We start from the raw sequence: 14,720 nt of genomic DNA on the forward strand, positions 1-14,720 counted from the left end.
ACCATGTAAAGTTTATGAGTGGAATTCTAATACCTTACGGGTAACCCTAGAAGAAAATTGATGCTGAAAAATTCTGCAAAAGCCCTGATTATGTTCGGTGATGTTTTTAAAATTATTTCTTTCTCAATATCTGCACAAGCACTAGGTGTTAATCTATGACAGAACGCAAACTCACTACATGTTAGAGGCACTAGATGTCCGCTCACCTGACGTCCACACCCTTCCGCTTGCAATATAAAGGACACATCTTTCCTGCATTGCCACAAATCATTGTGATCCTATCAGCAGAAAAGAACCTTTATTTTGGACAACTTTGAAAAGCCTGTGGTAGGATGAGGAGCCAGCCAGTATTATTAGGCTTAAATGATAAGCTTACGCTCACTTAGACTTATCATTTAACTCAGAGTGTACAGATGCTGATGCATAGCAGTGGTGTGAGGTAGTTGGTTTTGTTGGGCTATGGTTGGAGTGAAAATGGGCCTGTTTGGCTTTTGCTGAGAACTCTAGAGCAAACCACCTCCACTTTTGTTTGTATTTGGTCAAAATACAAAAAAAAAGAATCTTGAATAAGAACATCTTCAGTGAATGCTCTTTGGCCTGGCTTCTCTTGGGGCTTGTGATGGAGCTAGCTGCTGATGCTGACTCTAGGTAAGCTCCAAACAATCCACTGTCAGCCAGCCTTTACTTTCTTTCCTTTAGTCATTACTATTTTCCTTGACACAAACTATATGTTAGAGGGTGACTGTAACTTAGACACTAATAAATGATAATAAAAATCTAATAACTAATAAAATTCTTCCTTTCTACAATATGCAAGCATGGTTAATTGCAGCGTGATAATCTGACATTCTACACACCAATACATCACCAACCCTGTTTCACAGAAATAACATTTATATAAAACAAATTAGCAACACCAAATTCATTTTGAAGGAAAAGTAATGCCAACCAGATTATCTTTTCCATTAACATAATGAAGAAATGTTGTCAATTAATAAATTTGGCATGATGCAAAAATGTTGATACTAAACTTATCAATTAAATTTTTACTGATAACGTATTTCTTTTCTGCCATAATCAGAATATCAAATTTTGCAGAACAGTATCCACTTACAGTGACTACAGCATTATTAAATGTTTTTATGGTTCTTTTTAAACTGTCACAGCACACGGTTAAGGTTAAGGAAAGATCCTGGTCTGGTTTAATACAGAAAAAGTCTGCAGTGACTTCAGGCACCATATGTTTATTAGCATTTAACCAAAACCACACTCTTTCCCTAACCTTAACCTAAGTGCTTTTGTGGCCTAAACCAAAGACAGCAGTCAGTCAGCAGACCTTGGGCTCTGGTGACACAGTCATGCTCTTTGTAAGCCCCGCATCAACCCCAACCAACTCCCAGAGACGCTGAAACAATTCATAAATTTGCTGTTTCATTCACTCAAAAAAATGTTTCCTCTCAGGGTAATCCAGCCAGCGATTATATTTGTCCCCACAACATAACAGGGAAAACAGTTGATTCATATATAAACATAATTTGTAGGAGACAGGGTTGCAACAACCCCACTGGTTGGCACTGAACATTGGTGCTGGATGTACATGGCGAGGTGCATAATCATCCAATATGGATCACAATTCCTAGGATAGTGGGCTGTTCCAGCCTAGGACACAAGTAATATCAACACCCACGATCCTCTTCCACCAGCCTTTTTGCCCAAGATTTAACTATTATTAATTCTTATTTGATCTCAGGGTAATATACCAACAGTGACAGTAAGTAACAATGCCCTCCTGACTGTTGGCACAGATACATTGTGTTGAACCTTTGTCTGGTGTTGAATCACTACTCCCTTTCATCTTTTCTACTTCAGTGATTTCATACTACTTTCAGCTCTGCTATTTAAACCGCTGAAGCTCCCTTGCCCGGTGCATCTGCTGTCACATCATTTAGTTGTTTTATGAGAATTAGTAGAGGCTTTGACAGGAAAGACACCAGGAAACAGACAGAGTCAGCATCAGGCCTTACAATGGAGGCCCCTCCATTACTGATTTCTTCAGTAAAACTAGGAGACATATATTAATTGGTGACCTTTTTCCATGATATAAAAAAGGAGACTAAAACTAAATAACAATGACATTTGAAAACGAAGACTATGATGGAATGTTTAAATTTTTCATTAATGTATGACAAATAAACATTAATTTGAAAATGGTGGAATGGTTGAACATACAACATAGAACAAAACAAAGTACACACCTATCCAATATCACTAAAATATTACATGATTCACAACTGCACTATCTTACAATAACTGCATTATTTTCAAGTTGAAGTGTAGGGTATTTGATCTTGTCTAATTAAAAACAGGTTAGATAGACTACAATGAAAAAATATGCCTAAAAGTACAACCTCAATGCAACAAAAGTGAGTAGACCTGTGATTTCCAATTAGGGCTGACAACATGAAAAATGTTATTAAATAACCTGTGAACATCAAAGCTTCCTCAGTTCTCGCCTGGGTTGTATCTAATGCAACATGGCTCCACATGATAAAAAATAAAACCTGAGACTTCAGGAAGAATGGAGAAGGTACAAGAGCATCAATAGGCTACTGAACATAAATTGAAACACAGTTGCAGCAGTGATTAGCAGGTATAGGAAGAGCCATAACACCAATAACAGAAAGCACATTGGCCGTCCTCAAAGAATGATGCTACGCATAATCTGCCATTTACGCAACCTTGATTTGAAAAACAGATGGAATATCTTTGGAAACTGGTGTTTTCAGTGAGTGATCAGACACTGTTAACATTGCATGAAGGGAGCCTCTATGGATGGCATCCAATAAGAAAATATTTGCTCACAAAACTACACAAAACTGCAGATGAAACTCTGCCAAAGAACATGAAAAGAAGCCTGATGAATGTTGGCAGCACATTCTTTGGTCAGATGAAACCAAAATAAATTTGTTTGGATCAGATGGGGTCCAGCATGTTTAGCACAAACCTGGTCAGGACTACCACAGTGACTGAATAGTGCCGACTATTAAACACGGAGGTGGGTGGGTGCTGAAATGGGGCTGCATGAGTGCAATAAATGTAGGGCAAATGACATTTATAGATGGTACTAAGAAGACAAGTTTTTAATACCCGAATACTGAATTAAAAGATGATTCCCAGTCACACAAGGGTCTTTAAAGAATACAAAATGAAAACTATGACCTGGCGAAGTATGTCCCCTGAACTTAATCCAACAGAAAACCTTTGGAGTATTTTAAAGTGAAAGGTAGAGCAACAAACCCCCTCTTGCAAAAAGCAGCTAAAAAGAATCATCTGTGAAGAATGGCAGAACATTTCTCCACAGATTTGTGCAAAACTGGTATCATCTATGCCCAGGAGGATCAAATCTGTCATCAAAAATAAAGGTGAACATACAAAATATTAAAAAACTAAAAGAATGGAATCTCACTAATGAATGGTGTACTAACTTTTGTTGCTGTTGGTTCTTGGACCTTTGGTTATAGTTTATTTAGTCAAACTTTTTTTTGCCTTCCTTCTTCTTGGGCTTTGAGTAAAAACAAAATTCTATTAGATGGACAGAATTTGTAATTACTTAACATTTTAGTGATATTGATCAGAGGTGCACTCAGTTTTGTTGGATACTGTATGAATGAATTAATGTGATATTGCATGTCATTCAAAGACACTGTGGAATCAGTGTATACTCCTGCTTACTAACACAGCATCTACCACTGATTTAGCTGATTGACCTGTTGCAATATTATCTCGCATTTTCTTGATGTTGTGTCTATGCCTGTAATGTAAGCTAACATTAGCGGTTCTTGGATGGAAAAAAGTAACAAGCTTATGGACTAAATTTATCTGCAATTACACTGAAAATGAGACGGTGTGTTTCATCAGTATAGACAATGTTTAGTGTTTTGTGTCCCGCAATTTCAGAGGCTTTTTGTTTTCCATTGTTTGAATCTGTCTCATCCAATAGAGACACATCATACACTTTTCATTGTCTCCCAAATGTTTCTGGACAATGTGACTCACATACAAAGGGCCTGGAGAATGTATCTTTGCATTATATTTAGTGATGTTTATCTGAAAACAAGAGCTGAAATTTCTGCCTATCTATATCAAATTAACACATTTTGAAGTTTCTGAGACATGAACGCTGCTAACTTTATCTTTCTTTCACATTCCCTTTTGTTGCTGTTCATTCCTGTTTTGGGCTCTTTTCTGACACTCTTCTGACACTCTGGTCCAAATGAACATGCAATGAGTGATCATGTTAGGGCACAGTTACTCACTGAGGGACACTTCAACATGAAACATCACTGGACAGGCTGCAGAGCAGAGGTCACGGTTGAGATGGTTCTGCTGCAGGATGGTCCCTGTCATCATCAGGGCAATGTGCCACACTGTTTTCAGATTTTCTTTCTTATTCTCTGCAACTGTCTGCCGTTGGGGGTTCATTGTCCCAGAAACCAAGAAAATAAACCTTTCCTGCCAGAAAAAGTGTCTGGAGTTTACAGCTGTCACTTAGTGTTTTAAGTGATTTATGAAGTCTCTCTAATCACTGTTTTTCTCAATGCCAGAATGCCAGCGATGTTGATTATCATTGCCATGATCAGTGATCCTGAAACCCTAGGCAAGACTTCAGACCACACCAGACAAGTCTTTTTCAGCAACCCTGACTCCTCCTAAAATGATGTCCATATACAGTTCACATCTGAACTGAACTTCTGGGTGCTGTTAGAGAAGTAAGATAAATCAAAATGACGCTTTTTGAACCAATGTGATTACGAAAAATCTGATTGGGCCTTGTGCAAGAACCACTTGTACAAGCAGAATCATTCTTAAGTGGAACACACAAGCAATTTAAGAGAATATGTGGTATTTACCAATTTCCTCTACTTGGAATATTTCCTTTTAGTACGAATGAAATTCATGAGTGGTGCAGACTTATTGCATAAGTCATGAACAGGTAAACTGCCCTTCCTCACGGGGGAACAGACACTCCTTTGACTTCAGAATTATGGTGGCTTGATCTGAATGAATTTGGAGTTGAAACCGAAAATGATTCTATTAAAAATGTATGTAACAAACATTATGAAAAATTAATATTCTGTTCACCATCTCATCATCATTGTGGCTTGCCCACTACATCTGTCATCCCCTTGACCACATTGCATATTAATGATGGACCACTTTGCTTTAGAAAGACATTTTTTAACCTCTAACTTCATGTAGCCTAAACCGTTCCCTCTTTATTTCTGTCACCGCACAGCTGTTCTGATGACATATGACTGACAGATGTGCTGTTTTGAGTCCTCTAATATGATTCCTGACTCTGCTAAATTTGTTATATTTTGTTTGATTTCTGAAAGCAGGCTTGAAGCTTCACACTGTGAAATTCTTCTTTTTTACTTTTGTATGACTTTTTTGTGAATGAAACTTTCCTACAAACAAAGCAGATAAAGTAGCCTTATATGGCAATTTTTTTTTAAACCTCAGAAAAAAGTGAGTAAATTTTAGGACAAGAATACGTAAATCCTCCTAAGCCCATTGACAGTAAATTACTAAAAATCACTAAGAAAAAGCTGAAAGTCCAGCCCTGTAACATACCCTTGCTCAATATATATACTATATATATATATATATATATATATATATATATATATATATATATATATATATATATATATTTTAATCATTGTTTATGTAATATTTAAGTTTTTTTCAGCCCAACAATTTCCTACATCCCGAGAACGTTAGTGGGTTTGCGTCAGTTTTACAGAGTGAGGCCTGGTAAGTGGCTGTCAGTTGCAACACGATGCTGAGACTGGACAGGAGATGGGACAGGAAGGACTGAACATTGAAAACATTTCACAGACAGAAGAGATTATAGATGTGAAGTTGGAAAGATGACATTAGAAGAGAGCATGGAGAAGCTGGTAGGATGACATATAATAGTTTTCCTAATTTTTTTGAGTGTTTACAAATTAATTGTTAAATTGTAATTAATTAATTTTGTCACAAGAACTTCAAATCAATTTCAAATAAAATCACATCAAATTCTATTAGCAAGTGCTGTAGAATTGTTTTTCTCCTACAATATGGACAGCAAACCCCAGGAAGATGTTTCATTTTTTCAGAAAGTTATGAAGCTACACATGCTAATGGAACAGCAGCTCTCCCAGATATTTTGTGAGATATTTTTTGGAACTTTTTTTGTGAATATAGAAGAAGAAATTTAATGCTATAAGGAATTACATTAGTTATCAACGTAAAGAGTAAATGGTCATGCTGAAGATATCTGCAAAATGTTCACTATCAATGTTTTTCATTTGTTTCCTAACAAAATTCGGTCATGCCAACTAAACTATGTCTATGTTAGGCAGCTCACAGTAAAACACTTAATTTAGGTGGGGCAAAGACAGTGGTCTTGATAAAGTCTTCACTGACTTGAAGCTCAAGACAAGACATATTGACTTTTTTAAAACTGTGATCTTTCGCCAACCTTAAAGCTTCCACTTATCAAAATTTTAAAATCAACATGTCTTGAATGTTGCACACATACTGACAAACCCACAGAGAATTATCACCCAACTCTGCAGTTCTCCTCAGCCCTACAAAGCATTTAAGCATCTTTCAACTTATTGTTTTGGTTTTACAGCCTCAACTTAACTGCTTTGGTTCACTCTCTCCACTGTCATCAACCTGGTTTCCAGCAGCAGCAGGCAGCTGTTTTCGGTGTAAAAAGCCCCACAAAAAAGCCACCTGCACAGCAGTAAACAGCAGGCAGACACAGTTTGGGACTATAGTTAGTGATTATAATCGTATTTTTCTCAGGAGTAGGTGGAGACTAAACCAGAGCTTAAAAGGAGAAGGAATATTGGCCTTACAGTCATCAAATAGACATCAACCTGACTCCAAATAATGTTGTTGTCTGCTGGATGTGTAAATAAGAGACAGTTTCATAACACATTCACCCTAACAAATTTATAAGGTGATAATATATCAGTGTTGTGTTTATAGCTTATTCTGCTGTACCCAAGTGGCAATGCGGCTTTAACCAAGCATATTAGTAGGCTATACCAAACAGCACGCAGAACACGAACCTCAGTGTCTGGTGTCAGAATCCTGTACTTTATAAATCCTAATACCCCTCTTGTCCTCCTCCCTGTGACTTCTGTGAAGTATAAGAAGGTCACACTTCTTTGGCAAAGAAAAATGTGTATAACACGTACATATTTTGCGTGAGCCAGAGTCCCATTCCACTCACATTGCTGAATATGTTTTGCAGTTTCTCTTCATTCTGTCATTAACCTTACTTCTCCTTCAGTCCTCCTGGCAACTTTCCATTTCAATAAAGGTCCCGGGTTTAACCCCAACCCTGGAGCAAATCTGCCCTGTTGAAGTGTCCTTGAGCAGAACACTTAGTCGCCACCGGCTAAAGGGCTGCTGTTCTGTAGCTGACCAAATCCTTTGGCCTCTTCCTTTGGAAGATTAAGAGGATAGAAAATTTTCCTCAGTGATCGATAAAGAATTCAATTATTAATGCCTTTCTTTTTTTTCCTCCAGTCCACCACAACTTATCTAAGTATTTGAAGTTTAAAACCAGTCCTCTGCTTTGCTTCCTCCCTTCCAATGATTTGGTGATATGAGGTTGAGGGATGGCTGTCCCTGCCTGGTTGACGGATGCTCAGTGTGTCTCAGCACTGTGACTCCATGTGTCACTCTGGCAGTGCCATGGTCATAAATCAGCACCTCCTGAGCTTCCATATCACCGGCAAAAGTAGCAGTGGCAGACGTGTGTTGAGATGCTATGTGACACTCATGTTCCTGCTTATGAACACCATCATATCCAGACACGCTGGCTGTGTACTGTGCTAAGAGGTTTCACAGCACACAGGTCTTGAGGCTAACCATATATACTGTAGCTGAGCACCTGAGCCCCCACAGGTGTACAAAAGACAAATGGTTGATGATGGCTGAGGTTGGATGGTTTTATGGATCAGTTTTTGAATATATCATAGCATCCCTGGAGGTAGCTATGTAGGGAACCACATCCTAGCATGCACGTGGGAATAAGATTTATGCTTGCAAGTCTCATTTTAGCTCCTGCTTTGTTATTGTTGTTATTTTGTTCTACATTGTGTAAAAATTGGTTTGCTGCTGTGCCTTTTTGCTTTTCCCACTGAGTTCTTCCTCCCTGTGAACCTCAGCTAGCCACAACACTGTGTGTGTTGAGGGCGTCCCGGTCACTTAAGTACTCTCATAGATCAACCATGGAGGTTGTGGTTAGTGTGAGATCAGCTTAGTGATGAGACAGCACACTTTCCCCCACACAAGCAAACACTTAAAGCCGTACTTATCAATACTTTGTGACTATGTGTAATCCGAAGGATTAGCCTCAGCGCTCTCATCAACTTTGTTTTCAGAAGCAGCAGGCAGCTATTTTTAGGTAAAAAGCTCTGACAAAGACCCTCTGTACACCACCGGCACAGCACCAAACAGCAGATAAAAAAAATTTGCGACTAGCTGGTGGAGAAAATGGAACATTTAGCAACTAAGGAGCCAGAAAGCCAATCTTTCTCAGGAGTTGGTTTAGACCAAAATGGAGCTAAAAGCAGAGTGAATATTGGACTTAGTTTAATCATAAACACAACTCCAAATGAATAGTCATGTTGCTCTGTGTGTGTAAATAAGAAATTGTTTGCTAACACATTAAGCTGTAAAAAGCTTGGCCCTGGTTCAGTTCCTACCTACATTTAAAATGTACATCTGCTAAAATAAATTAATTATCCTTTTTGTTTTGTTCATTTAAGTCACACCTATTTAAAAGTGTCAAAATTACAACATCTTACATTACACCATGCTTTATGGACTTGTGAGTACAAACTAACACTGCATATGTGTTTTATTTATGTAGCTTGCACTAGCAGGTGAAGCAGTTGTGTTTTTGGCCATTGGTTCCCAGGCTATATCAAGGACTGAATCATTTTATTTTTGGTTAAAGCATATAATTCTTTATTTCAGTGACACTGAATGTTTGTGTGTGGTAAGGTGGTGAAAGGTTATTTTCCAAAATGAATTTAGAGGTTCATTCTTTGGAAATGGAGTGAAAATTGAATTTTTTGAAAAAGATGCAGAGTTATAAGGGAAACACACTTCAGTGCTTTTGTATATTTTATTCTTATTTATCTTACATATTTTCTATTAGTTTTGCATAAGTGGTTAAAAATATTAGTCCTAACTTTTAATTTGAACACTAAATCTCTTCTAGAATTTGACATTATAGAAATATATTGTGAATGCAGATTTTAATGTATTACTGTTAAACCAGTAAAGCCATGGCTTGACTGCCTCATACAGACTGCAGCCACAAAAATGAGTGTAGAGAGAGAGTGAGAAAGGTTCATTTTACCACCAACGCCCTTAAAGTAAAGATTGAACAGATGCTTAAGGAACTGACATCACATATACCCAGTGAAACCCTTGAGAAGCACTCCAACTTTGTTGAATAGGCACAGAAATCACAACGCACCAAGGGAAAGACAGACAGATACGCAAAACATTACTGTCACGACTTAGCAATTCCCATAGAACAGAAGAACTGACCTGGAGAAAAAAGGGTACAACACGGCTGGACATTCATGAGAAGTGGGTGAAGAACTTGTCAGACAGAGGAATCACCCAACCAGAAAAGGACTTCTTAGTCAAGGGACTGACCTTTGCAGTAACACTGGAACAGATACCAGTGTTAGACCTCATCATTGCCACGGATCAGCCATCAGAAACAACAATCTGGCAGATACTGAGGCCAAACAACTCAGGTTGAAGGTATCAGCTGCCCTCGCCAGTGCGAAAGAACGTCCTTTCAACCTCACCATCCATCCAGAGGAAGGCACTGGAAAAGCTACAAAGGGACCAGAACATCAGCATCTTGCTGGCCAATAAAGGAGGATGCACAATGGTGCTCAACACAGCTGATTAGCTGTGATTAGCAGTTGGTCAGCGTAGCATAGAGTGTGTTAATAGAAAACATTCAGGTGAGGTGACAGTCTGAAAAAGGTCTAACACGCTCATGTTAATAAAACTATTGCTTTTCATTGAGGCACACTGTTGGAACGTATCCTTTTCAGTCTGTAGCTGGGGATTTTTGGAAATAAGATGATATGTTACTCAAGCAAGACTGGTCCTCATCATGTGGCGAGTGCATACTGCATTCTCTTTGGCCTCTGCTCGGCCTGACTAGGCCAGGCTATTTAACTCCTGAGTCTTAAGGCATTGAGGCTAAATCTAACCTGCATTAGCCTGGCTTAGATGATCAAACATGGCTTTTGGACTGACACAGCTCGTGCAAGGCTCTTTCTACTGTGTACTCCAGTATGTGGGTTATTGTGTGGAACTTAGTTATTTCCTTTAATGTTTTGAGAACTTCTTATTAGAGATCATGGTTTAATGGACTGTGTTTATGAATGTGATGTTGACCTGCACTTTAAAACTGTCTTGAGTTTTCAGAGGTTTGTCATATTGGAAACTATGATTAATGCCAACTTCCTTGAGGCACGCATCAAATGTCTTAGTGCCGTGTGTCTGTGCTGTGAAGGTTTTTAGGTAAGCTGCATCTATTGTAACCAAATGGCTAAACTGAACTTTTATAGAGGTTTAATATTTTCAGGTTTTTTTCTTCTAATGTCTCACAAATTCTTTACCTCTGATTTTGTTTACAGTGTTTACATGTTTAAATTTAAACCATGTTTAAATTTACTCTGCTGTGTTACAAATCAGATTTGATGTAATATACACATAAAGACGAGTTGGTAAATATGTTCAAAATTGACCATTACAGTTGATACAACTTAGTTCTTTTGAATTTCATTTACAGACTTTAATAAAGTTGTTTGAACTCATCACTTTTTATATTGTGAAAAAAAGTGTCTTGTATAAAATGTGTCTCATTTGTCTCTTCTTTTGTCCCTTTCACTCTCTGTGTTTAAATTCTATTTGTGGAACTGCAGTGTCTTTAGGCGGGAAGAAATAAGCATGCCAAAAGTCTATTTAGTGTACTGGAACCATTTGGTGGGACTGCAGTGCTTCTCCCTGTTGATAGGAGAAAGAGCTGAGTGCAGTGATTGCAGTAAGTGGCCTGGGAGAGTCAGTGCCAGCAGCTCTTCAGCTGAGTCAGATAACACACTGCAAGATTCATTCACTCACCAGTCCACCTGCTACGTTTAATTTCCTCACCAGCGCATCATTATATACAATGTTGAAGTAAAAAAGTCTGAAATGTTGCAAGACTAGGTTCTGGACAAACCTTAGAGGTTATCATGAAATAATGAAAAACATGTATGCATTGAAACCAGCAAGAGTGAGCGTGGTTCTGTCTCTTGAGTCCTGGTAAAGAGCCTTTGCTGCAGCATGGTTGGTGATTAAGCATGGTTAAGAGTAAAAAAGCCTCTCTGTGTGAAATAGTGTCAGGAACAGTGTAATCTCGGCAGTATGTATTAAATTGAGAAAATAGGACTCAATTAAAACTTTATTTCTTCGGTCAATTGATTCTTTCTTGGCAGCAGACCAGTATGACCACTAAATATTTACGAACACAGTTGTCTGCTTTTGTTCGCTAAAAAGCTTTACAGTGCTCAGCAGTGGTTGCTGAGAGAGTTGAAAAGTATTTCTCATTTATGTTCCTCACCTACATTTCCCAGCTGCTTCTTTTCAGATGTAGAATGCCACGGACACTTAGCATCTGGACATCGAGCTTTGCTCTGAGATTGTTTCCTCCCATTTGCAAGTGACAACCCCTCTGCAGCTTAAGTAGAATGCAATATTTTGGGAGACAATTATTCCCTTATTTCAAACTTTCATAGATTTTACATAAATATAAAGATACAAGTATCTGCAAATTCTGGGATTTTGTCAACCAAAAGGCATCATTTGCCAACACTCCTTTTTAAGGCCATTCAAATTAAATGTTTAATTTAGTAAGATGTCAAATTTTCACAAGATGGATATTTCACTTCAGACAAACTGAAGTGAACCCTGTTTTCTGGGAGAGTGCATTGATGTACAACTAGTATTACTGAAAGGGCTGGCATGCTGAACTATACCCTGCAAAAATCTGCACAAACTAAAGCCTTGGGCTCAGCCAACAATGTGGCAAGCCAATTTATCATGTCTGGGTAGGGGACAGTGCAGGGAAGGTTATTGTAGCTGGAGTGGGGTTAATGAACATTGCACAGCCTCACACCTGACAAGTACACAAATGATAGAGCTGTTAAAAGTCTGCTGTTCAAGCAGCTGTGTTTGGGTGTCCATCCCTGTTAATTTTCTACTCTGCGTCAACTGCTGTCACATTATTTTAAGTACGGTACGGAGTACGGTCTAGACCTGCTCTACATGAAAAGTGCCTTGACATAACCTCTGTTATGATTTGGCACTTTATAAATAAAATGGAATTGAATTGAATTATCATACCTTGAACATGACAGCTTCATTTGTGCAACATTTTTTGAAAGCAAAGCAGCTCTAGAGGCAGAATTTGTTTCATTTCTGGCATAAGTCAGCCACAGGTTTGCATCCGTGGCCATGATGAGGTCTAGCACTGGTATCTGTTCCAGTGTTACTGCAAAGGTCAGTCCCTTGACTAAGAAGTCCTTTTCTGGTTGGGTGACTCCTCTGTCTGACAAGTTCTTCACCCACTTCTCATGAATGTCCAGCCGTGTTGTACCCTTTTTTCTCCAGGTCAGTTCTTCTGTTCTATAGGAATTGCTAAGTCGTGACAGTAATGTTTTGCGTGTCTGTCTGTCATTCCCTTGGCGTGTTGTGATTTCCGTGCTTTGTCAATAATTTCAACATGTTTGATCATCAGGCTAATGCAGGTTAGTTTTAGCCTCAATGCCTTAAGTCTCAGGAGTTAAAAAAAGCCCGGAAGGGCGTATGTCAGGCTGAGCAGAGGCCGAAGAGAATGCAGTATGCACTCGCCACATGATGAAGACCAGTCTTGCTTGAGTAACATATCATCTTATTTCCAAAAATCCCCAGCTACAGACTGAAAAGGACACGTTCCAACAGTGTGCCTCAATGAAAAGCAGTAGTTTTATTACCTCACCTCACCTGAATGTGTTCTATTAACACACCTCCACACTATGCTGACCAACTGCTTTTGTGGCTGCAATCTGAGATAATCAAACCATGACTTAAATTGATAATGTCACATTCTAGAAGAGATGTTAATTTAAATTAAAACTTAAAACAGATGTGTTAACCGCTTGTGCAAAAAAACTATCTCAATAAATATTTAAGATAAATAAAACAATGTGTTTCCTTTTTCCAAAAAATTCTGTTTTCACTCAATTTCCCAAAAACGATGCTTTAAATTCAGTTTGGAAAATAACCTTTCACTAGCTTACCACACACAAACATTCACTATCACTGAAATAAAAAAAATATTCACTTTAACCAAAAATAATTACAGGCCTGAGACTGGGAGCCAATGGCCTAAAACAAATGACTGCTTCAACTGCTAGTGTGAGATACCAGAATAAAACACACATACAGTGTTAGTTTGTACTCACAAGTCCATGAAGCAAGGGCAAGAGAGACAGAGAACAGATGAGGAAAGGTGGAGAAAGGCTGTGGTGGATTTCAGGCTTGCTGCTATAGCAGTCCAACACGGTGCTCTGGCTGGTGACAACAATTCAGACCGAAGCTTTAGCCAGAGGGAGACATCTATGGCTCACAGCGTCCAAGAGAGTTACTATGTCCTCTGTGTCTAATGAATGCAAATGTCCGTCTCCTGAGTCTCTTTAATCAACCTAAAGCTCATACATCACATCATACCAAGGTAGTTTCAGCTTTAGGTCTTAGCAAATACCAAACACACTACCACACTGAGAGCTAGGCTAATGTCGCAAGCTTGATAGGGTGCTAATCACAATTAGCATTACAACTTTTACATACGCCATCGAATAAATACAGCATTGAAAAAAAGAAAAAACCTAATGTCTACCCTGGAAATAACAATGTGCTATAATCTTAACACTTATTATTTAGGTGTGCCGTAAATAAATGAAAATAAAAGAAATATTAATTTATTTAAGCAATTCTACATATTGCAGTTCAGGGCTCTAGTATTGTGCATGCTCAGTCACTGACATGGCTTACTGGGAGCCATCGCTAATGTTACTAATTAGTCCTGTGCTTTTCTTGCTTTGACAAGTCAAAATGTCTGCTGTGAAAAGGGTGTATAGTCCAAAGGGCAAAGTTGTGCAGTCACTCCGTCAATCTGTCTGGTATTCCACACAAGAAATACTGTATCAAAATCCAATGGGCACTTTTTTCATTTTGGACACCCCACGAGCTTTCACCTAGCACCACCTACCAAAATGTCAACTTTGGACAAGTTTTCTCTAAAACAGGTTGCCAAAATTGCCTGTGCACATTCATTCTGCCAAGGAAATCACTTATGATTTTAGATAACACTTACGATTTCACTGACCTAGCTGACCCTTCCTCTAGTGCTACGTTTAGGACAAACATTACTGTGTAGCCCAACTACTGGTATGACGGAGAATAGCAAAGTTGTTTTGTTCGTTTTGTCAAAACTTCATTATCGTGGGGTGTAAACAATACATCACAGCATCTTGAGCAGTGGTTTTCATCCACTAGGCAGTGGATCAGTACGGATATATTAAGTTGTC

The 14,720-nt window shown here is 38.5% G+C and overlaps 1 protein-coding gene across 1 annotated transcript in view; it reads right to left on the reverse strand.

Moving 5' to 3' along the window:
• The window catches only part of whrnb (whirlin b), a 105,150-nt gene that overhangs the window by 60,132 nt on the left and 30,298 nt on the right, over positions 1-14,720 (reverse strand). The gene's annotated exons all lie outside the window — the stretch shown is intronic.

The sequence above is a fragment of the Xiphias gladius genome, chromosome 19 (assembly GCF_016859285.1).
Source record: "Xiphias gladius isolate SHS-SW01 ecotype Sanya breed wild chromosome 19, ASM1685928v1, whole genome shotgun sequence".
Taxonomy (NCBI): domain Eukaryota; kingdom Metazoa; phylum Chordata; class Actinopteri; order Istiophoriformes; family Xiphiidae; genus Xiphias; species Xiphias gladius.